Below are 22,865 nucleotides of genomic sequence, written 5' to 3'. Positions count from 1 at the left end.
GTTTGGACAAGTGGAAGGTTTAAAAGTTATAAAAAGGTTTTGGAAAGAATGAGCACTTAGATTTCATGCATGATCAAGTTGGCAAATGCTATCGGTAGTTTTTTCTGGAGTCTGAACATAGATATTGAAGGTACATTGGTGCAAAGCTATTGTTTGATCCCTTGTGTTTAGGTGACAGTTTTCTCGGAGCAGTCATCTGTTCTTGAAAGGAAATTGTGAGCTTTTTCTTCACTTTTTAGGCAGCTGACCTAGAAAACAAAGATCGTATCTTTTCCTTTTTTTTTAATTTTTAAAATTTTATTTGTTCAAATTAGTCATATATGGCAGTAGAATGCATTTATGCATTTTGATAGATCATACATAAATAGTCTAATTTCCCATTCTTCTGATTATACATTTTGCAGGATCACATTGATCATGGAGTCATACATGCACATGAGGTTTCTTATTCTTTGTGCCTTAAAATTGTTTCTCAGCTTGGTTTTATTTATTTAAGTGTTTTAAACCTTTGATATGGTGAAAAACATTCTAAAATGAAATCATTTTGGTCTAGAACTATTTCTGGGATTTCCAGAGGACTCTTGGAAGTTCAAAAGACACATATTATATTTTTATTGTATGAATTCCAAAATTATATGAGATTCCTAGAAATCCAATATGTCTTGCTCTATACAATCAGTACTAAACTGCTTTGTTAACTGTGAACAGCAATCAAGTCTTTCACTGTGGCTATTGACACCCACAGTTTTGATTCTCCTCTGGAGCATTTGCAGTCAGGTTCATAAAGGGAACTAGAGTAAGTTCTCTTGAATACAGCTCTCTGATCTTTGGTAAAAATTGGTATGATGAAAAAGAAAATATTATGTTTCTTGGTTACACAGTCTGGGTTTGTTTCACTCTTGTCAGTTCTGTTTTGATCATTCAACTTTGTACCTGCTGCCTACAAAATTCTGCAGGAGTACAACTCCTAACAAAATAATGCTGTTCTGGTGCTTTGAGACAGATAGAATCAAACTTAGACATGAACTCTAGGTAAGCTTATTCTGAGAAACACCATTTCTAAACCTCCTTGCTTCTCAAATGTGGCCAAAGGGATTTTGACATCAACTCCCAAATGTCAATCACTTCCCCTCCAACTTGGAACTTGATCAGAACAACTGGGACAAGTCTGTCTCAGTGACAAGAGACAGTCAAAGCCTACTGACAGTAGTCGGTCAGCAATGTTCAAACGGGGGAATGTAAAAAAAATTATAATCAAAATGGAGTCACTTGTGTCAATCCTATCAAAGAGTAAATAATACTGGGAGGTTGTGGAGGAAGGGTTCTTAAGCATGACTGCCTGATATTAACAGTCACAAAAGACTCTACCAGAACCTCAAGCATGCAGGGAGGCCACCACCACCTCATACAAAAAGCACTTTCACAAGGACATCTGACTGTTCAACCTCGGACTGCTGTCTGTCTTGTTTTGTGGTCTTCTTTTATTTTAAAAATGTTCCTTTTCCCATGTAGTTTCTGGTAATAGGGTTGCTCTTGATTACCTGCTTACAAAGCAGGGGTATGTGCCATACACTCGTATTAACACTTCAGAAGCAGAAACCTGGCTGAACGGTGTCACCCCAAAGGCTATATGGCTGCAGGAGGTAAACAAGGACTTTCCTATATGATTTACTTAGATACCTTCTGGCTTTGACTCTCTCTTGCTCATTGTTTTCAGTATCTGGCTCCTTTTGAAGGTAATACTTAGATGTTACTCTCTGGTTCCTTCTTGTTGGACTATTTGCCTATCTTGTCTTAATCTTCTATTTGTTTATGACTTATTGTGTGAGATCCAATCAACAAGTTCAATGACTGGGAACCTTCACTGTTAATAAAATCGCCCATGGAACCGACCATGCAGATGGCAAGCATAAGTGGTAGGTGCTACTTCACAGTTTAGGATGACTGGACCCAGGTTACTTGGGAGAAGTTGAAGACGATGCTGGGGCCCAAATGGCACTAGCACTTCCTGGCTCAATAGTCTGTTCAACACTTTTCATAGTGTATCCTATGTTATGGTTTGGATGTGAGACATCCAAAAGCTCATATGTGAGATAATGCAAGAAGGTTCAGAGAAGAAATGATTGGGTTGTGAGAGCTGTACCCCAATCAGTGAGTTAATCACCTGAAGGGACTAATTGAGTGGTACCTGAAGGCAGGTGGGGTGTGGCTGGAGGAGGTGGGGCATTATGGGCGTGAATTTGGGGTATTTATTTTGTATCTGATGAGTGGAGTTGCTCTGTCTGCTTCCTGATCATCACGTGAGCTGCTTCCCTCTGCCACACTCTTCTGCCATGACATTCAACCTCACCTGGAGCCCCAAGGAATGGAGTCTGCTGTCTATGGATTGAGACCTCTGAAACCAGGAGGCCCCAAATAAACTTTTCCTCCTCTACAATTGTGCTGGTGGGGTCCTTTAGTCACAGCAGCAAAAAAACTGATTAAAACATCCTATTTACTGTCACAAAACACTGTGATATTGGTATCATTTGTTCAGCTAAAGTATGTGTTTCTATAATACTAGTTAACTCACACATGATTGGAACGATTTCGGTATAATGAAATTGGGTTGGTCCAAAATTCTGTCCTAAGCAAGGGGAATTGGAAGAGCAAGAATAAGATTAGAACTTTCAGCAGGAAATGAGAAAGCCCTCGGCTCAACTGTGGGTTAGACTAGGGCCCTTACTGCTCTATTTTAAGAAAATTAAAAATGAGAGTCTGCCCTGGGGCTCCCTCTCTGGAGAGTCCAGCCTTACACCAGCTTCTAGCTCATGGCAGATACACGTGCTTGTCTGTCTGCTTTCATTGCAGCCTCATGGCTCAGAGTTCCTCTGCTAACTGCATTTTCTTAACCCTTTCATGATATCATCTCCACCCTGTAAATTTGAGTTTTCTATTGTTTTTATTAGTGTTCTGGCTTTTGAGAAATCTGCCCACTTTTATTTTCTCCTTAAGTCCTTTATTTTTAGTGGGAGTTTTGTAGAACATGAGTTATTTTTTCAGGACATATATGTTGTACAATAGGCAACATGTACTATTTTATTTCTCATTATACAGAAGAGGAAACAGAAGCTTTGATGCATGTTTCTTGCTCATGTTTGTGCAGCTGCTAAGTGGTAAAGCTGGATTTCACAGCCCAAGCTACCTTATTTTGTGGGGGCAGATTATGCAGGGTCTTATGTGCCATGTGTTCTAGCATTTAAAAAATCTGTTATCTCTCAGCAACAAACCCACATTTTTATATATGATCTGTGAGGCTGGGCCTGGGACTTTGCAAATTGCATTTACCAGACTCTTTTGCCAACTGCTTTACTGGTAGGTTTTGCCAATGGAAGGTAGTAGAAGGAGGCTGGAAGGTGAGAGAAGGGGAACCGGGCATCCTGTTCTTGTGCATGTTTCTCATGGATAAGTGCTGTTGTGCCCCTTAGCTGCCATTATAATGTGTCCATGTGCCTTCCTTTGGCAGTCAGTGAATGGGTCTTGTCACAGTCCTTCACTAGATGGGCCTTAACATCCCTTAACAATCTGGGCCTTGCTGGATTCAGTCCTGCAGTTGTCTGAGCACCAGCTTTCTGGAGCTTCTTCCAAGAAGTCTGAATTCTAGGCCCTCCGAAGCTGCCTCAGCTCTTCAGTTCTGAAATCGCCATCTGCTCCCTTTAATGTCCATCCTAGGGGGTGCAGTCATTTTCTGTTGTGCTTATTCCCCAGGTTGTTGCAGTGGTCTTTTGCTCTTTCCGTCTTCTAAGACTGAATTCCTGGCAACAAATCCTCTCTTTAATGTGCTCTTTCCCTGAGCAGAGCCTGACGGTTACATGCTCATGAAATGACTCTATAAAGAAATGTGTCTTTGGAGGCATGTAAGCAGAAAAGTGACTCTTGCTGCAGATCTTATTTCTTCCTTTGGCAGCATGTGATTATGTTGAGAACTTTTTCTTCCATTAAGCACGACATTGTCTTGGCTTCTAGGATGTCATATTCTCATGTTTCCCCTACCTCTCTGGCTACTCTTTTCAACATCGTATGGGGACTCTTCTTCCTTTACCTTGATGTTTCTTAGGGTTTGTTAGACCCTTTTATTTCTTTGGTATACACATTTTCCCTGGAATAGCTCATTCATTTCCATAGCTTTATTTTCTACTCATTTTCTTTTTTCTTTTGGCAACAGGAATTGAACTCAGGGGCACTAAACCATTGAATCACATCCCTAGCCTTTTTTATTTTTAATTTTGAGACAGGGTTTCACTAAGTTGCTCAGGACCTTGCTAAGTTGCAGAGGCTGGCCGTGCACTTGTGGTCCTCCTCCTGAGTTGCTTGGACTACTGGCAGGTGCCACCATGCCTGGCCTATTACCCATTTTCATGTCTTCAGACATTTCTCCTTATTTACAGATCTATTTATCCAATGGCCCCCTGGATGTCTCCATCTGACATCTCTTCTATGTTGTATTAGAGGGCCCATACTGTGGTGCAGGAGACTTTGCTTTAATCCAGAGTGTGGCTGGAGAGCCCCTGATCTGCATCCAACACAAGGCATCCCAAACTGAGTAGGTCACCATCCCTTTCTCCCTTCAGTCCTTCTTTTCCTCTGTGTACCTAGAGCAAGTGGCTAACCCTAGTGTTCATCCAGTTGTCCAAGTCTAAAACATGCGTGCTTATTTTGATTCCTTCTCTCTCATGTCCCACATATTAAGTCTTTTCGTTCAATTTACTTATTTCAATCATCAGAGTCACAACTTCAGTCTAGCAATCATAACCTCCAATAACCCCCTTAGGAGAATCTCAGCTTCCAATCATGCTATTCTAAAAATCAGCTTCCACACAGGAGTTAGAATATTTTTCCCCAAATAAAAATCTACTAAGTCTCTTCTCTATTTAAAATTCCTCAATTCTAATTCTACTTTAGAATAAAGCACAAAATCCCTAGCATGGTTTATCATACTCTTTATAATCTTGCAGTGGGTTTCATTAGGTGAGGACTCTTTATTTTATGCAAAACAGGTTGTCACTTAAAGGCTTTCAGTTCTAATTTGTCTAGAGGGAAGGAATCTGTTTTAGTCAGCTTTTTTGCTGCTGTGACTAAAGACTCTGTCAGCACAATTGTAGAGGAGAAGTTTATTTGCGGGGGTCTTGGTTTCAGAAGTCTCAATCCATAGACAGCAGGCTCCATTCTTCAGGTGAGGCTGAACATCATGACAAGAGTGTGGCAGAGGGAAGCAGCTCATATGATGATCAGAAAGCAGAGAGGGAGGTCTCCACTTGTCAGATACATATATATACACCAAAGCCACACCCCCAATTCCCACCTCCTCCAGCCTCGCCCTATGTCTTCAGTTACCATTCAGTTAATCTCTGTCAGAGGATTAATTACTGATCGGGTTAAGACTCTCACAACCTAATCATTTCTTCTCTGAACTTTCTTGCATTGCCTCACACATAAGCTTTTGGGGGACACCTCACATTCAAATCATAACAGGGTCTTAGAAGCATATAGTGCTCTGGAAAATGTTTCTTGGGTCATCTCTTAAGTGTTAGGTGGGCCCGTACCCATTGCCTTGTGTGAAGGCACAATAGGATTTTTCAAACTCAGTGATGACTGCTCCTTGGAAAGCACATGAAAGGTCTCCAGGGAGGAAGTCAGTAGGGGGTCATTGACTTTACTTGGGACCAAGGGAACATATTTGACTTCTTTAGAGTTTTAAGATATTAGAAATTATTTGGTAAGTTAGTAGTCTGAGTTAATATATCCTTAGGCAGCAAAAATCACCATCGAGGGAGGTGATGTTAGTGCTAGAAGGTTTACATTGACATGGAGGCACAAGTGGCTCCCATCAGTGGTATTAATACCCACCAGAGGAGGCTGTAAAGTAGCAGGTGGATGGAATGACTTGTCCTGTGAATGTCTATCTGGCTTCTATCTGCACATCGAGGGTAAGGCACATGAGCCATTTGGGGCAGGAATAGAGACTAGTTTTAGGGCCAGTTGCTTGGTTTCTTCTCGTCAAGGCTGATTTATTTCTACTTCTGAGAAAGACAAGGCACAGGACTGACTACATAGCTTAAGAGGGCTTTTGTACAAAAATTAAGAATTTTGAGATAACAGCAGATATAAACCAAATGTTGACTCTTCTGGGTATGGAGCCCTGTGTGACTTTAAAAATCCTGTAGTCATGAAAACTCATGACCACCTGACTTCATCAGGTGGACTACTCACATTGCCTACCTTCTGACATGGCGTGGTAAGCCATTTGTCCTTAAAGGATTCAATACCTATTTCAAGTATGGATTTTAACCTATTATCTGCTATCTGTCAGCACCAAATTCTGAGGGCTCATGGAAAATGTGACAATTGAAATGACATCTGACATAATATTCCTTTAGATTAAGGGACCCAATTCTTGGAAAGGAAGTGAGACAATGGGTGTATGATTACTCTGTTCATTGATCATACTATTATTCTAGTTATCAGAAGTAGATGCCCTAAACGTACTAGAATAGGCTTTTGGACCTTACCTAGAGCACCAGATCTGGGCCAGCACCATTCAAGGGAAACCAAGATGTACTAAAGAAAGCAACAGTTAATATATGATGCTGTGTCCTCCAAACTAGAATAGATGGATCCAGGAAGCAAGAGATGGAAGTAAGTGACCTCATCATTTCCAGTGACTCTATCAGAGAATTTGTGCTTTCTGTTCTCACAACCTTAAGCTCTGTGGGTAGAGGTACTTGTTCTCACAGGAGTGGGAATGCTCTTCCAGGGCTTGCCTCTACACAATTTTCTAAATTGGAGTTTCTGCTGCCTCCTGGATACTTTGGGCTTCTCATGCATGTGAACAATCAAACAAAGACATTCCTGTCTTTTTTGACATATTGTGTCCTGATTACCCTGAGGTGCTAGTATTGTTGCTACACAAGGGGTTGTTTGGAACACACAACTTGTTGATACCTCTGGATGAGGACTTGGCAAACTTTTCTTTTTTTCTTTTAAAGGATCAGATAGTAAATATCGCAATATGGTCTCTGTCACAACTGTCAAATCTGCTGTTGTAGCAGCAATGTGAAAGTATACATAGATAATACATAAATAAATGAGCAGGGATCAAAACACTTTATGTACAAAAACAGGTTCTCGGGCTATAGTTTGGTGACTACTGCTCTAGATTTAACTTCAAATAACCAAAAATTACAGTGCCTAGAAAAATACGTGAAATACCACCATGAAGATACCATCAACTCCAGAATGTGGAGAATCCTACGAAACAATGACCTGTTTTCTTCAAAAGATAAATGATATGAAAAAAGAACTACTACATATTAAAAAGAGAGCTAAGCAACAGATATATGAAAAAATGTTCAATATCTCTAGTAATAAGAGAAATGCAAATCAAAACTACCCTAAGATTCCATCTCACCCCAATTAGAATGGCGATTATCAAGAATACAAGCAACAACAGGTGTTGGCGAGGATGTGGGGAGAAAGATACTCTCATACATTGCTGGTGGGGTTGCAAATTAGTGCAACCACTCTGGAAAGCAGTATGGAGATTCCTCAGAAAGCTTGGAATGGAAACACCATTTGACCCAGCTATCCCACTCCTTGGCCTATACCCAAAGGACTTAAAATCAGCATACTACAGAGATACAGCCACATCAATGTTCATAGCTGCTCAATTCACCATAGCCAGATTGTGGAACCAACCTAGATGCCCTTCAGTTGATGAATGGATAAAGAAACTGTGGCATATATATACAATGGAATATTACTCCGCAATGAAGAATGATAAAATTATGGCATTTGCAGGCAAATGGATGAAATTGGAGAATATCATGCTAAGTGAGATAAGCCAATCTCAAAAAACTAAAGGACAAATGATCTCGCTGATAAGCGGATGAGGACATATAATGGGGGGTGGGAGGGGTTAGCATTAGGGTTAGGGTTAGGTTTAGGGTTAGGGATAAGGAGGGTGGTAAGAATGAAGGAAAGAAGGACTGTATAGAGGGAAAAGAGGGGTGGGAGGAGTGGGGGGAAGGGAAAAAAATAATGAATCAAACATCATTGCCCTATGTAAATTTATGATTACACAAATGGTATGCCTTGACTCCATGTACAAATAGAGAAACAACATGTATCCCATTTGTATACAATAATAATAAAAAAAGAGAGCTAAGAAAAATATTGATAAAATTCAACATGTAGACCTTCAATTATTAAAAGATTAGATTAGCAAGGAAAATTAAGCATAGTTAGAAATTACATGATGTTAAAGAATTAAAAATTTTTGTTGGATGTGATAATTATATTGGGTTATATTAAAATCCAAGTTCTCATCTGTCAGTCTTATATCTCATAAAATACCTTATGTAGTAAGGTATTGTTATAGTTCCAATATCTTCCAGAAGTTCTTGTGTGAAACAACGCAAGAAGGTTTCAAGAAGAAATGATTGGGTTATGAGAGCATTCACCCAATCCATGAATTAATCCCCTGATGGGATTAATGAGTACTAACTGAAGGCAGGTAGGGTGTGGTTGGAGGAGGTAGGTTCCTGGGGTATAAATTTTGTAGCTGAAGAGTGGCGTCTCTCTCTGCTTCCTGATCATCATGTGAGCTGCTTCCCTCTGCCACAGCCTTCCATCATGATGTTCTGCCTCATCTTGAGCCCTGAGGAATGAAGCCAGCTATCTGTGGACTGAGACCTCTGAAATGTGAGCCCCCAAATAATCTTTTCCTCCTCTAAAATTGTTCTTTTCAGCTCTTTGGTTGCAGCAGTGAAAAAGCTGACTAAAACAGGTTATTTGTTGTTCTATGTGGAGTTTGCTTTAACTTAGTCCAACAAAAGTAAAAGAAATATGTGTGTGTGGTGGTAGGTTGAGGGGAGATAGGTAAAATGAAATAAAAATAATGGCAAAAATTGACATAAGTTGAAACTGGTTTTTAGGTACTCAGATTATATATATATTTACTTTTTTTGTTTTAAAAAAATCCATAATGAAGAACTTAAAAAGTAGCAAAACCAATTTAAAGTGATTAAAACATTTGTAGATGTTGCCAGGTCAAAATTTCTGCTAATTTTCTCCTTTAAGTATTCACCAAATGGAAAACATGTTGCATGCTCAGTTCTAAAACTATACAACTCTTGGGATCACCCTGATGAAGTTCACTTTTTAATCTAAACCTTTGGGTAAATAATTCATTCTACTTAGCTGCATTTTCCACCAGGAATTCTTTAATCCTTTTATTGAGCTAAAATATGTTTGCTGAATATTTATAAGAATATATGAGACTCACTCATCACTTCCCTGATTTTTCTCATTGAAAAATTGAGTCCCTTTTTTCCACTTGACCCTCAGGCCAGTACACACCATGTGCCACACACACCACACATCATGTCATCTTACCCCTGGCCACTTCCAACATTAACTCTGACAGCCCAGGTACGTGAGCTTACAACCCTCTGAGGTGACACTTGTTTCAATAAATGCAAATGTCACTGCCCACGTTGCTTGTACTCCAATGTTCTATCTCCTGCTGAAGCCAGAATTAAAAACAGGCAGTTAGTGTAGAATAGGTGATGGGGTCGGATCGAGAAAATGGAGGACAATGTGAGTCCAGGAAGTTGGAAACTGCCCCTGGGAGATGGGAATGTTCATGTCTCCAGAGCCCTTTGATACCACCCCTGCCAAAAAGGTGGTTAATGAAGCAACTCCTGAGCAGACAGAGAGCTACCAATAATGTCCCCAGGGCTGCAGAACCCTTCCTGCCCAGCATTCCACCTTGGCCCTTCCAGCCCACCAGCTTCACCCCCCCCCCCCCCATCCCACTGACATCTCCCAGTCACTGTGCCGGATGGAGGGAAAGGAACAAGATAAGGGAGAAGAATGCAGGAGAACAAAGGAAACTTTAGTCTATAAAAGGGGAGCAGGGTGCTCTCACTTCTTGGGATACCAGAATACCAGTCATAGCCCCCTTCTCCCTCTCTGGAGGAGTCTGTGTTACTACCTTTAAAATAAAACCTGCTTTATATGCTTGCCTTGGTGTGCTTCTCTAATGTTCAGACTTCAACATTTGAGGAAGCAGAACTGTCACTGATAACTGGCGGTATCACTGTTGTCATAGGTTATTTTAGATTAGGGGGAGTCAGTATCTGTGTTAACCCTCCCTCATCCTTTCAGTGAATTTTATTGACTACTAAGTTTTCAACATCCATGATGGTGAAGGAGTTCTTTTAATCCCAGATCATGGTTTTTCATATTCAAAATATGTTAAAAAATTAGGCTTAGAGGATTTAACCATAATCTTTGTGCGAATCTGGAAATGACAGTGGTAAGTAGGGATTGGGCTGAGTTTAACATCCCTGAATGTCCCCTTGAAGGATTGCCTGCTGTAGGGAAGGGTGAATCCTGCTGAGGAAAAACTCAGACTTCCCACCTTGAACTTTCGACCTCACACCACTCAGAGGCTCAGTCTAACCCAGAGCCTCCTTTTTCCCAAGGAAGTCAGGTTCTTAGCTTTCCAGTTCCTCCACTACTTTCTACCACCTGCTTAATCAGAGCTGGAAATATAATGGCCCTGAATTTTAGCCAAGAAAGGTGCGCATTATTGTAATTCTTCTGTCTAGAAGCTGCGTTTTTGTCTTCCCCCAAATATCACAGACACCAAATGTTCTAGGACAGTCCTAAAACTGAAAGCTTACCAGCCTGCCCAGAGCTTATGAAAATGCCCAGGGTTGGAGAGCAAAAGCATTAGCTTTACACACAGAATTGCAAAATTGAAATGAATAAATGTTTAATTGTCTATCAGAGAAAATACTTTATCACTCAACTGAAACATATTACACATACACTAAATGTAGTATGGAATATGGGTGCATGTTAATGTGCTTGATTTTATATAGGGTGGGGCCTTCAAAAGTAAGAGATCCCAGGTCCCTTTAAAGGGTCCCTTTTAGAAAAGGGTTCCAAAGAAGGGAGCAGCATTGAGAGCTTCACTTCTTTAGAGTCAGCATGGATTTCAATGATAACACACAGGAATCAGAATCCTAACTGCTCTCATACCAGGCTCAAAATTTAACTTGGTGCTGGGGTTTTATCCTCTGTCTACTCTCAGTGTGACTCTGCCTACTTGTGTTAACCTTTCTGGGCTCCCATTTCATTCTCTAGGGAGTAGGCTAGGTTTAGAGGGAAATCAAGGTCCTGGGGACTAGGGGAAGGGTAGTTTTAAGGTCAATGCTCAATGTAGCCCTCTAGGCCATGAAGGCAATTCAGAGAAGTTTGCTTGCACTCCCTAAGTGGAGCCAAGAAGTAAATCCGATGGTTCACAGAGCTCTGGGTTTCAAGTTCTTTCTGCAAAGGGCTCTAGCCAGAGCCTTGAATCAGGACCTGAAACCCAGTTCCAAAATGATATGCTTGTCATTTCAATGAGTGGCCAGCAGATGGTGAGATGGAGGAAGAAGAGTAAAGTAGCAATATGAAAACATCTTTTTTTTTTTTTTTTTTTTTTTTGGTACCAGCAGGGAGTGAACCTAGGGGCCCTTTTGATTTTTTTATTTTGAGGCAGATTCTTACTAAGTTGCTGAGGCTGGCCTTGAACTTGCAATCCTCCTGCCTCAGCCTCCTGAAACCATAGGCATGTGCTACTATGCCTGGTTTGTAAAGTCTTCTTTAACAAAGAAAGAGCAATGGAGCCGCTTCTTGGTGCTGGTTCCTTATTGCTTGTTGCCTGGCCTTTCCCAGGGTACCACATTTCTTCACCCTTGGTCTTTTTTGTTTCTAAGCCAAATGTTTGTTTTAATATGGCAGTTCAGATTGCCTTGTTATCCCAGTTAACGACAGAAAAGATGGAGACTCCTGAAATAGCTCATAGATAAGCTCGTATGGAATTCATATTTGAAGTATTTCCACTTCTTGGAAATGGTGGAAGAAGAAAGATTGGAATCCTGGCTCTGCCAGTTACTTGTAGGAGACATTTAAGTTACAATCTTTCTGAGCTAAATCGTTTCTTTTGTCAAATGGATAGTTATAATATTGACTACCTCGACAGTTTTTGGAGGATTAAATGAGCTGTGTTTGTAAATTGCTGACCCATAGTAGATGCCTAAAAAATATTAGGTTCTCATTCCTCCATCTTTTAACATTGTCTTCACTAAATATTCATCTTGTGCTGCAAAAGTACTCTTTATTTAAAAAGCCCAAATGATTTTGTTCCAAGGCCTAGCCAACAGCATGTGTGGAAATTCACTTTCATACATACACACTCTCAGAGTTAAGAAGTGGTCAGGGATAAGGCAGACAAGAAGTGGACCAGAGGAGTGAAGTAAATTCATTTACCAAATAGGAGCAGCAGGGGGCGTGGGTATGAAAGATGGTGGGATGAGACAGACATCATTACCCTATGAACATGTATGATTACATGAATGGTATGAATCTACATTGTGCCCAACCATAGAAACGAAAAGTTGTACCCTATTTGTGTACAATGAATCAAAATGCAGTCTGTAAAAATAAAAACAAATAAACAAATTAAAACAAAACAACAACACCAAATAGGAGCACCTGCTTGTGAAAGAAATACATTACCAGGAGTGCAACAAAACTGAGAATCTGGGGACAGAGCCATTTTCTTGTCCTTGCTGACTGGCAGAACACAGATCAAAAGCCCATGGTAATCTTAATTTTCCCCAAATCATGCTTCTATTTACCTTTTCCTCCATACATGGGAATAATTATTGTGTCTCCACAATTAATTGCTGTGTTATGTGCACACTTAGTCCTTACCCACAAAGTTTCTTTACTCCTGGTAAGATGTGTATCCTCTAGCAAGTGCCTGCATTATTTTGGCCAAAATGGACAAGCTGAAAATTCCCTATTCATAAAATAATCTTTCTGAAGGCTATTTTAACAATAAATATATATCAAAAGCCTTAAAATGGGCCTGCTTGTTAACTTAGCAATTCCAATTCTAGGAAATTAGTCAAAGGAAATGATTGAATCTTGCTAAACAATATGAACTAGTGTGCTATTTGTAAGTTGAAATGCCCTTAAGTTCTAAAGAGAACTGTATAGCTATTACAATTGTGTTGTAGAAGAATAATAGCATAGATAATCATTCATGATTAATTGGTATTCAAAAAAAACAAGTGGTCTATGAGGCATTTTAAAAAATGAACCTATTGATTTAAACTCTGGGCTTTATAAATAGTCTAGAAGGAAATAGGAAAAGTATTTAGTGATTATGTCTGGATGGAATTAAAGGAAAATCTTAGTTTTACTTCCTTGTACTTTTTGTGCCTTGCACAGTTCTGATGATCTATTATTGTCATTACGAACACCCGGAGATGGATGCTTTCTTTCCCATTAAGATGTTTAGAATGTTAGCCCTGCTTCCTGGTGTATTGCTTTTCCCTCTTGGTCTGTTGAAGATAACTGTGTGCTCGTTCTTCATAGCTCAGCGTAGACATGATAGATTCCCAGAGTTCTTTACTCTGCTTAGGTCCTTCTGCATTTGAAACTTCTTACATTTAAAGCACACAAATAACAATCATTGAACAATTACCATAGGTTAAGTACTGTTCTGAGTTTTCTGCAGCTACTCATTTACTTTTCACAATAGCCAAACAAAGCAGAGAATGATACATCTCCATTTTATAGAAAATGTGTGGGCAAATGTAAATGAAGCTCAGAGATGGAGCAGCTTGCCCAAGATCACACAGCTAGTAAATAGTTGGGTAAGCATATTGTGAACCCAGATAGCGTGACTCGAGAACACACCTGTAACCTCTGACAACCTGCTCTCTACTAACATTCGTCATTCAGCACATCCTGTTCTGATTCCTGGCTTGCTTCTGTTCACGTTACCCGCTCCTGCACTTGGTTCTTCTTGAACATAACAATAACAAAATCTTCAGAGATAAATATTTGTTGAATATATAAATCATCAACAAGTCTTAAAGTGCTATTAAAAATGGAACAAGTGCTTTACTATGATACAGAAGTGGAAAGGAGGAGAGAAAGAAGAAAGGGGATAAAAGAAAGATGAAAAGGAATAGTAATAGGAAGAACAAAAGATAGTCATAGAGAAAGAGATAAAGAATTTGAGGCTTTTAGGTCATACAACTGATAGCTCATTCCTGCTTTGCAGAAATCCTAATTTTGTGATTTTCAAACTTAAAGCAAGCAGATATTTTTCATCAAGAGAAATTTTGTACTGAAGACTAACATATAAAACAGATGGGGCTAGGGAAATAGCTCAGTTGGTAGAGTGCTTGCCTTGCAAGCACAAGGCCCTGGGTTCAATCCCCAGCGCTGCAAAAAAAAAAAAAAAAAAAAAAAGATGAGGGTGGGAATAGAGTCTGATGCAGTCCCCTGAGGAAGTCTCTGTTGCCCCAAGCCCAGTCCAATTGTTAGAATTCTCAAACAGTTTGAAAACTACTGATCTCATTTGCTTGTGGATAATGGTCACAGATGTGTCTTTGTAAGTAGAACTCTCCTACAGGATGTGTTAAAATCTGTGATCTGTTTCTGAGATCTGATTTCAAACCACACTAACTCTAAAATTAATCACTAAAATAAGGTTAAATAAAATGAAACTCTATCAGTTAATGATGGAATTTATTAAATGATTATTTCTTTTGGAAGATTATTTTCTATGTGGAATATATTGACTGGAAAGTTTAATTTAACTTGGACTTCAGATGACTCCTTCTCCTGATAGATAATTCTATAGCAACTATAGGCAACCCCATTATTTCAAGTGTTTTCAAACCACTTTAAAAATTAGCATTTATCCTGACAGTTTCAATGGTCATGACATACATGAATGCCTCTGAAGATCTTTGAATGGAACAAGAATTGGTGGAAGAAGATTTTCCAAGGTAACTTGATTTTCTTCAATGATTCTTGTTCAAAACACTCAGAACACTGATTCTGACTTCAGTTCAATGCTAATCTGGTCATTACTGTATTAGGAACCAAGAAAGAATTGCTCCAAATTATTAGTAGTCACACATAAAGTTTTGATCATTGCTGTAGTATTTTGTTTAAAAGAAAAATTATAATGGCAAAGTTTTGCAGGCCAAGCTACTGTACTGGTTTTAATCTATAGACTAGTCTATAGCTACTTTTGAGTAACCAAATGATTTCAACCATCACAGACCTGGGTGGATTTTGAGAACAACATTTGAAGAGGATGTAGAAGTTGCAGATGTTTCTGTTAGTTTATCTGTGTCAGAGGATGTGTAAACTACAGCACATCTTCTAGGATGGGTGATTAGCTTACAGGGATTTCATATCACCCAATTAAAAAGGACTGTCCAAGTAATGACCCTATACTTGTGTGCTTGCAATAAATCATTGCACTTGTAGATATACCACCATTGATGTAACTATGATACTTTAATCAGAGAACCAGGAAAATAGCTATGATTTATTTAAAATGTTCTAAATGGGCGATCCAAGATGGCGGCCTAGAGGGAGACTGCACCCCCTGTCGCTCCAGAACCCAGGAGTTAAGAAGGGGAGGCATTGAGAGACTCGGACTGAAATAGAGCCACGGGTGAGTCTGCCCACTGGGTAAAGCTCGGCCCGGGGGGCAGGCCCAGATAGAGGTGGCTTATCGGAGCCGGGCAGGGCAGCTAGAGTCATCCACAGGCAGCCCTGCGCACTCCGGCGGTGGGCCCCGCCCACACAGCCAGCTTCTCCAGGTTCTCGGAACGGAACTGGCCCGCTGGTGAGAGCCTTTCTGACCAGAACAAGCTCCGAGTCCCGGAGCCAGTGCAGCTCAGCGTACTCTGGCACGCAAGCAGATTCAGGGTCCAGACAGGGCAGCCAGAGACTTCCCCAAGCAGTCTGGACCCCTGCGGTGGGAGGTGCCGTTCAAGGCTAGCCTCTCGGAGCTGATCGCCCAGTGAGAGACTTTCTACATAGAACCAGCCACAAGCCCCCGAACCAACGGAGAGCCTCGATCCGCAAACAGCCTCTGGGATCAGGGCAGGACAGCCAAACACCTCTTCAGGCGGCTCTGCCCACTCCGGCTGCAGGCTCTCTTCTCGGGGCGATCCAAGATGGCGGCCTAGAGGGAGACTGCACCCCCTGTCGCTCCAGAACCCAGGAGTTAAGAAGGGGAGGCATTGAGAGACTCGGACTGAAATAGAGCCACGGGTGAGTCTGCCCACTGGGTAAAGCTCGGCCCGGGGGGCAGGCCCAGATAGAGGTGGCTTATTGGAGCCGGGCAGGGCAGCTAGAGTCTTCCCAAGGTAGCCTTCCACACTCCGGCAGTGAGCTCCTCCCACATGGCCAGCTGCACAGTGCAGGCCCACAGTGAGAGCATTTCAGCACAGAGCCAGTTCCAAATCGTGGAACCAGTAGGGGGCTAGGGGCAGTTTTCTTTGGATACGCTGCTTTATCAGATTCCTCCAAGACATCAGGCTACTGAAGGCTGGGAGGTGATACACTGGAAATCTACCGGGACACTATAAGCCAATAGCGGAAAACTGCAATATCTCAGGGTCCCACTGACAACTGACCAATATGAGAAAACAAGGGAAGAAAATGTCCCAAACAAACCTAGATACTACATCAATAAAACCTAATGACAGCACAGCAGAAGAAATGTCAGAAAGGGAGTTCAGAATGTACGTAATTAAAACGATCAGGGAAGCAAATGAGGAGATGAAAGAGCAAATGCAGGCATTGAAGGAGGAGATGAAAGAGCAAATGCAGGTATTGAATGATCGCACCAATCAACAGTTAAAAGACCAAATACGGGAAGCAAGAGATCATTTCAATAAAGAGTTAGAGATACTGAAAAAAAACCAAACTGAAATACTTGAAATGAAGGAAACAATAAACCAAGTTAAAAACTCCATAGAAAGCATAACCAATAGAATGGAGCACCTGGAAGACAGAACCTCAGACATTGAAGACAATTATTTAATCTTGAAAGCAAAGTTGGCCAAACAGAAAAGATGGTAAGAAATCATGAACAGAATCTACAAGAATTATGGGATATCATGAAAAGGCCAAATTTAAGAATTATTGGGATTGAGGAAGGCTTAGAGAAACAAACCAAAGGAATGAACAATCTATTCAATGAAATAATATCAGAAAATTTCCCAAATCTGAAGAATGAAATGGAAAACCAAATACAAGAGGCTTATAGAACTCCAAACATACAAAATTACAACAGACCCACACCAAGGCACATTATTATGAAAATACCTAACATACAAAATAAGACAGAATTTTAAAGGCCGCGAGAGAAAAGAATCAAATTACATTCAGAGGGAAGCCAATAAGAATATCAGCAGATTTTTCAATCCAGACCCTAAAAGCCAGAAGGGCGTGGAACAACATTTACCAAGCCCTGAAAGAAAACGGATGCCAACCAAGAATCTTATACCCAGCAAAACTTACCTTCAAATTTGACGATGAAATAAGATCCTTCCATGATAAACAAAAGCTAAAGGAATTTACAAAAAGAAAGCCAGCATTACAGAACATTCTCAGCAAAATATTCCATGAGGAAGAGATGAAAAACAACGATGCAAATCAGCAACAGGAGGCGCTAGCCTAAAGGAATAGCCAAATAAAGGAGAAACCAAATCATGTCAAAAACAAATATGAGTCAATTGACTGGGAATACAAATCATATCACAATAATAACCCTGAATGTTAATGGCCTGAATTCATCAATCAAAAGACACAGACTGGCAGATTGGATTAAAAAGAAAAATCCAACAATATGCTGCCTGCAAGAGACTCACCTCATAGAAAGAGACACCCATAGACTAAAGGTGAAAGGATGGGGAAAAACATACCATGCACACGGACACAGCAAAAAAGCTGGAGTATCCATCCTCATCTCAGATAATGTGGACTTCAAACCAAAACTAGTCAGAAGGGATAAAGAAGGACATTACATGCTGCTTAAGGGAAGCATAAATCAGCAAGACATAACAATCATAAATATCTATGCCCCGAACATTGGCTCATCCATGTACGTCAAACAAATCCTTCTCAATTCCAGAATTCAAATAGACCACAACACAATAATACTAGGCGATTTTAACACACCTCTCTCACCACTGGATAGATCGTCCAAACAAAAATTGAATAAAGAAACTATAGATCTCAACAACACAATCAGCAATTTAGACTTAACGGACATATATAGAATATACCATCCAACAAAGAACGAATACACTTTCTTCTCAGCAGCACATGGATCCTTCTGTAAAATAGACCATATTTTATGCCACAAAGCTACTGTTAGCAAATACAAGTAGAGATACTACCTTGTACTCTATCAGATCATAATGGATTGAAATTAGAAATAAATGACAGAATAAAAACAGAAACTTCTCCAATACCTGGAGACTAAATATACACTATTATATGATGAATGGATAACAGAAGACATCAGGAGGGAAATAAAAAATTCTTAGAAGTAAACGAGAACAAAGACACATCATATCAAAATCTCTGGGACACTATGAAAGCAGTACTTAGAGGAAGATTTATTTCATGGGGTGCATTCAAAAAAAGAAGTAGAAATCAACAAATAAACGACTTAACACTACAGCTCAAAGCACTAGAAAAAGAAGAGCAGACCAATACCAAAAGTAGTAGAAGACAGGAAATAGTTAAAATCAGAGCCGAAATCAACGAAATCGAAACAAAAGAAACAATTGGAAAAATTAACAAAATAAATAGTTGGTTCTTTGAAAAAATAAATAAATTGATAAACCCTTAGCCACACTAACAAAGAGAAAGAGGGAGAAACTCAAATTACTAAAATTCGGAATGAACAGGAAACATCACAACAGACACGAGGTGAAATACAAAACATAATTAGAAGCTATTTCGAAAATCTATACTCCAACAAAACAGAAAACCTCAAAGACATCAACAAATTTCTAGAGACATATGAACTACCTAAACTGAACGAGGAGGACATACACAACCTAAATAAACCAATTTCAAGCAATGAAATAGAAGAGGTCATCAAAAGCCTACCAACAAAGAAAAGTCCAGGACCAGATGGGTTCTCAGCCGAGTTCTACAAAACCTTTAAAGAAGAGCTCATTCCAATACTCCTCAAACTATTCCATGAAATAGAAGAGGAGGGAACCCTCCCAAACTCGTTCTATGAAGCCAATATCACCCTGATACCTAAACCAGACAGAGACACATCGAGGAAAGAAAATTTCAGACCAATATCCTTAATGAATATCGATGCAAAAATTCTCAACAAAATTTTAGCAAATCGCATACAAAATATATTAAAAAGATAGTGCACCACAATCAAGTGGGTTTTATCCCAGGGATGCAAGGTTGGTCAACATTCGGAAATCAATAAATGTCATTCACCATATCAACAGACTTAAAGTTAAGAATCACATGATTATTTCAATAGATGCAGAAAAAGCATTCGATAAAATACAGCATCCCTTCATGCTCAAAGCACTAGAAAAAATTGGGGTAGTGGGAACATTCCTAAACATTATAAAGGCAATCTACGCTAAGCCCATGGCTAATATCATTCTAAATGGTGAAAAACTGAAAGCGTTCCCCCTAAAAACTGGAACAAGGCAGGGATGCCCTCTTTCACCGCTTCTATTCAACATCGTCCTTGAGACTCTAGCCAGAGCAATCAGACAAACCAAAGAAATTAAAGGGATACGAATAGGAAAAGAAGAACTCAAACTATCCCTGTTCGCTGATGACATGATTATATATTTAGAGGAACCTGGAAATTCCACCAGAAAACTTTTAGAACTCATAAGTGAATTCAGTAAAGTAGCAGGTTACAAGATCAATGCTCATAATCCAATGCATTTTATACATAAGTGATGAATCTTCAGAAAGAGAAATTAGGAAAACTACCCCATTCACAATAGCATCGAAAAAAATAAAATACTTGGGAATCAATCTCACAAAAGAGGTGAAAGACCTCTACAATGAGAACTACAGAACACTAAAGAAAGAAATTCAAGAAAACCTTAGAAGATGGAAAGATCTCCCATGTTCCTGGATAGGCAGAATTAATATCGTCAAAATGGCTATACTACCTAAAGTGCTATACAGATTCAATGCAATTCCAATTAAAATCCCAATGATGTACCTTGCAGAAATAGAGCAAGCAATTATGAAATTCATCTGGAAGAATAAAAACCTAGAATAGCTAAAGCAATCCTCAGTAGCAAGAGCGAAGCAGGGGGTATTGCAATACCAGATCTTCAACTCTACTACAAAACAATAGTAACAAAACGGCATGGTATTGGTACCAAAATAGACAGGTAGATCAATGGTACAGAATAGAGGAATGGACACAAACCCAAATAAATACAATTTTCTCATACTAGACAAAGGTTCCAACAATATGCAATGGAGAAAAGATAGCCTCTTCAACAAATGGTGCTGGGAAAACTGGAAAACCATATGCAATAGAATGAAATTAAACCCCTATCTCTCACCCTACACAAAACTCAACTCAAATGGATCAAGGACCTTGGAATCAGACCAGAGACCCTGCATCTTATAGAAGAAAAAGTAGGTCCAAATCTTCAACTTGTTGGCTTAGGATCAGACTTCCTTAACAGGACTCCCATAGCACAAGAAATAAAAGCAAGAATCAACAACTGGGATAGATTCAAACTAAAAAGCTTTCTCTCAGCAAAGGAAACTATCAGAAATGTGAAGAGAGAGCCTACAGAGTGGGAGAATATCTTTGCCAACCATACCTCAGATAGAGCGCTAATTTCCAGAATCTATAAAGAACTCAAAAAACTCTACACGAAGAATACAAATAATCAATCAACAAATGGGCTAAGGAAATGAACAGACACTTCACAGAAGAAGATGTACAAGTAATCAACAGATATATGAAAAAATGTTCAACATCCCTAGTAATAAGGGAAATGCAATCAAAACTACCCTAAGATTTCATCTCACCCAATTAGAATGGCGATTATCAAGAACACAAGCAACAATAGGTGTTGGCGAGGATGTGGTGAAAAAGGAACACTCATACATTGCTGATGGGGTTGCAATTAGTGCAGCCACTCTGGAAAGCAGTGTGGAGATTCCTCAGAAAGCTTGGAATGGAAACACCATTTGACCCAGCTATCCCACTCCTTGGTCTATACCCAAGGACTTAAAATCAGCATACTACAGAGATACAGCCACATCAATGTTCATTGCTGCTCAATTCACCATAGCCAGATTGTGGAACCAACCTAGATGCCCTTCAGTTGATGAATGGATAAAGAAACTGTGGCATATTTATACAATGGAATATTACTCCACAATGAAGAATGATAAAATTATGGCATTTGTAGGCAAATGGTCGAAATTGGAGAATATCATGCTAAGTGAGATAAGCCAATCTCAAAAAACTAAAGGACGAATGATCTCGCTGATAAGCGGATGAGGACATATAATGGGGGTGGGAGGGGTTAGCATTAGGTTTAGGGTTAGGTTTAGAGTTAGGCTAAGGAGAGCGGTAAGAATGAAGGAAAGAAGGACTGTATAAAGGGAAAAGGGTGGGAGGGGTGGGGGGGAAGGGAAAAAAAAAGAAACATCATTACCCTATGTAAACGTAAAAAAATAAATAAAAAAAAATAAAATAAAATGTTCTAAATGCAGTCTTCCTGTCATTAATTTGACATGCACTATCTTAGTTTCCTTCTTAAGACAACCTTATGAGGTAGGTATCATTTATTTTCATTTATAAAAGTGGCCCAGAGTCTTTAACTTGCTCAAGTTGACAAAACTGGTAAGAGGCATGATCAGAATTTAAATCAATACATCTGACTCCAAAGCCTGTGCTCTCCACTGCTCTGCTAAATGGGCCTTTGCAATATTTTCCAATTAGAACTGTGTCTTTATTCATTAGTAATTATTCTTCCATAGTCTAGCATCTCCAAGCACTATAAAAATGTTAGTATAATGATCTAATAAATGAATGAGCAAAAAATGATGATATAACTTGAGTGTGACTACCCAAATAATATACCAACTACTTCTTAAAGACATCTAGACTCTCTTTACTTTTCTCCCTCTCTACTGTCCTCACCAGACCAGATCATCATCCATTTTCTCTGGACTTCTTCAAAAACTTCTCTCGAGTTTTGATCATCTCCAACCTATTCTCACTGCAGCAACTGGAAATCTCTGCAATGCAAAAATCTTTTTTCCTTCATTTGCATAAATCAATCTTTAATGGTTTTCCATTGCTTCTAGGATTGAGACCTGAGTTCTTAACATGGGATATAAAACCATCAGTCTTACCCATATTACATTCTCCATGGCTCTCAGTGGTCCAGCAACTCTTGCTGAAAGCCCGCTTTCCATCCCAGGACTTTTCCCCATGGTGTTTCCTCTGCTCAAAATGCACTTTCCTCCTTCTCTCCACCCTTTAGCTCTGAGTTCAATTGTCCTTGCTTGGAAAAGACCTCTGGGACACCTCAATCCAGAGCAGAGCTTACATTCCCCATGAGGAACATTGAATTTCTCGTTGTCCTTGATCATCGTTGCAATATTCTACTCATTTTTTTTTTTATCTGTTTCTCAGTTCAAATGTGAACACCACAGGGCAAGGCCTATGACCATTTTTCCTCACTCTTATGAAGACCATCAAAATCTATCCATCTCAGTCACTTAACAGATACTTAACGTTTAATATTTGTTTAAATGTATGAATGGGATCTGGATGTTGTGAGCCTTGACTTTTTATGTTTTCATTCTTCTAGTTTATGATCATCAAACATTTCTGGGGAAAATATTTTGCTCAAGACCCTGCTATTTAGAATAGAATTTTAAAATTTCAGCACATC

General features: G+C 39.6%; 1 pseudogene; it reads right to left on the bottom strand.

Annotated features, from left to right (window-relative positions):
- The window catches only part of LOC124961637 (protein NDRG3-like), a 49,234-nt pseudogene extending 26,674 nt beyond the window's left edge, over positions 1–22,560 (bottom strand).
- Between the last annotated feature and the right edge of the window lie 305 nt (positions 22,561–22,865).

This window comes from Sciurus carolinensis, chromosome 1, assembly GCF_902686445.1.
Source record: "Sciurus carolinensis chromosome 1, mSciCar1.2, whole genome shotgun sequence".
NCBI classification, from domain to species: Eukaryota; Metazoa; Chordata; class Mammalia; order Rodentia; family Sciuridae; genus Sciurus; species Sciurus carolinensis.
Note: the sequence above shows the minus strand (reverse complement) of the source record. Positions and strands in the feature narration are given on the sequence as shown.